Source organism: Propithecus coquereli, unplaced genomic scaffold, assembly GCF_000956105.1.
Source record: "Propithecus coquereli isolate 6110/MARCELLA unplaced genomic scaffold, Pcoq_1.0 Scaffold349, whole genome shotgun sequence".
Lineage (NCBI taxonomy): Eukaryota > Metazoa > Chordata > Mammalia > Primates > Indriidae > Propithecus > Propithecus coquereli.
The window spans coordinates 1,283,845-1,286,484 of NW_012149163.1; the positions used below are offsets into that span (position 1 = coordinate 1,283,845).

General features: G+C 54.4%; 1 protein-coding gene across 1 annotated transcript in view; it reads right to left on the reverse strand.

Annotated features, from left to right (window-relative positions):
- ERLIN2 (ER lipid raft associated 2) overlaps window positions 1-2,640 on the reverse strand; it is a 19,395-nt gene that overhangs the window by 14,708 nt on the left and 2,047 nt on the right. The gene's annotated exons all lie outside the window — the stretch shown is intronic.

The window sequence follows — 2,640 nt, forward strand, 5'->3', positions numbered from 1 at the left end:
TTTTTCCTGAATTGTTCATCTGAAAAGAGTATCCCAAATTAGCGGAATAGGTTATCTTTTCAAATTGTCATCAAGAACTGGGACTCAGCTGGCTTTTGTAGAGGCAACCTACAAAAGGTTCCTAGTGTGGAACCAAGACTGCCAGAGGGAAAGGGAGTCATTTAGCGGGAAGTTGCAAGTTTCTACCTGTCTCTGCCTTACCTGTAATACACCCCAATATGTCCCTCTTCTATCTTGTGCACAGCTGAGAAGAGAGATGCACAAAAGAAACTGGAAGCCACTGCCACAACTGCTCCCAACTGAGCCATCAGCGAGCCTTTATCCTAGGGAAAAGATACAGGAAAACGTGTGTGGTCCAGTGTGCAGAGGAAAAGCTACCACGGCCAGAGCACCTCACCAAGCTGAGTTCCCTGAAAGTGACTCATATCCAGCCTGGTATAGGATGAACACAAGGCTAGATTTACAACGCACTTCATCCATGTTCTCAGTCAACATTCCCGTTCTATAATTGTGGAATTACATCCTCCACTGCATTGAAGAGGCAATGGCTCCAGATAGAGCCATTGCCCAAAGGAGAAGCAGCGCCAGTTGGGCAGGGTTCAGAACACAGCCTTCCCTTCCTGTGTACACGAATGTGCTGTCACTGGAGCCTCTCACAGTAGCAGTGGGGAAGACAGGCAGCTGCGGTACGTTGGCCCAAATTACAGAGGATGTCAAATGACAGGCAGTTGTGGCTATGTAATTCTGGTCAGAGCCTCCCTGTCCTAATTGCCTGCCGTTTCAAAGGAAACCATTATTTACTCCTTTCAGACGCTGGAGTGACAGAGGCAGCATGCGAGTAGAGTTCCAACGTAGGTTTCTCTGGCCTCTCATCCACCTTCCCAGTTATTCCTTTGGCCCCAAACGGAACAGACTCTGAACAAGACTGAAGCCACACTCCCTCCCACACACTTGGGCACTCTGCACCTGACAGACCCCCAAGCCCGTGGTTGGAGGAGAAAGGGAGTGCCCCAGACTGGGGGACGCTGGGGGTCCTCGTGGGTCCTACTGCGTTCAAGCACCAGGACGCAAAAGAGTTGGCATCTAGAAGCTACGTCCTGAACACTGAATGATCTGGAGAAACTACGGTGACTGACAGCAACGTTTAGTCGGGCGTGCTTGGCCCCATCAGCGCAGGGCGTGGGTTCTGCCTTCCGGGTCGAACATAACTCGGGCGCGGTTATCTACGAGGCGCTTATGTTTACCGCGGCGGCCTCCAGCTACCGATCTGCAGTTGCGTCCTTTCCGCAAATACCCTGTCCTCCCCGTGGTCACCCCGCCCCGCCCCGCGCCCCCTCCCCGCCCTCCTCCGAGGGAGGGCCAAGGGCCCTGGGTCGGGGCTGGAGCTCTGGGAGCCTCCGCTCGGTCCCGCCTGGGGCTCGCGGGGAGGGAACTGGACAGAAAGGGGTTCCCTCCTCACTGCAAGAGTGGGCCGGCTGAGGGAGAGGGGCTGCCGGGACAGGGACTCTGGAGGACGGCGGGTCAGCCCCAGCCGGGAGCCGCAACGAGGCCCGGCGCGCGCTCCAAGGGGCGGGGGCCGCGTACCAGGCTGTCCCTCCGGGCGCTCCGTACTCGTCCGAACCCCAGTGCAACTGCAGAAACCGCCACACCCCTCAGCACGCTACTTCCTTCCGGGCCGTCGCCTCGATGACGCCATCAGTTCACGCGAGAAGACCACACCCCCTTCTCCCACCGCCCCGCCTCTCGCGCGCGAGAGCTCAGAGTCCGCCAGTGACCGCCAGGGATCGCTCGCGGCTCCGTCCGGGCGGTTCTGACCGCGGGATGGGGCTGCCGATAAGGGCGGGGACGTGGGGGGCTCCCGGAGAGTGAGCGACAGGACTCCCGGGGGTATCCTCTTCCAAGGTGTTGACTTCGGACACTGCTACATTAGCCCAAACCTCTTTTTCCCACCTGCGCAGGTACTAGCGCGTTGCAACCGTTCTCTTTCCTGTAGAACAGCTGAATGAAACAATCTTTTAAAGGTGCAGATTAGCACCATTATGTCGCAATACCTACTTTGAATAAAACTTTGCTGGGAGCTTTATCCTTTGAGATCTCCACAACATCGTAAAGTAGATTAACAAGGAATTATCATTCCAATTTAATGAACAGAATCTAAGAAATTCAGTGAGGTGGGAGGGTAAAAACAGTCCAAGAAAGCTTCCTTTGCATTTCCTTAATGTCTTGAGTTTACTGCCTTTGTAACGTCTGCCAGAGTGCCCCGGGGTCTGTGCACATCATCGTCTCCCTGGGTGGACTGTACGTTCCTGAAGGGCAGGGACTGTATTTCTTTCAGCACCCTCGGGGCTTAGGTGCTCAGTAAACACAGACTGAAGACATAGTGGGACCAGGACCGGAATCCAGACTTTGTGTCTCCTAGTGGAGGGCTTCGCGCTGTCCTCAAGCTGTATGGTACAGCAGCATTACATTGGGGCATTTCTAATTCAGTCACTGAAGTTATTTTGTTTGCAGGGTATACTTAATTATAGCCTTCAGTAAATGAAAAACTTTTACACAGGGCAGATGGCAAGCTGATGGTAAGCTGATTTAGGACTCAGGAAAAGGAAAGGGTAGGTTTTCCAGGCACGGCTGCTTGGGATT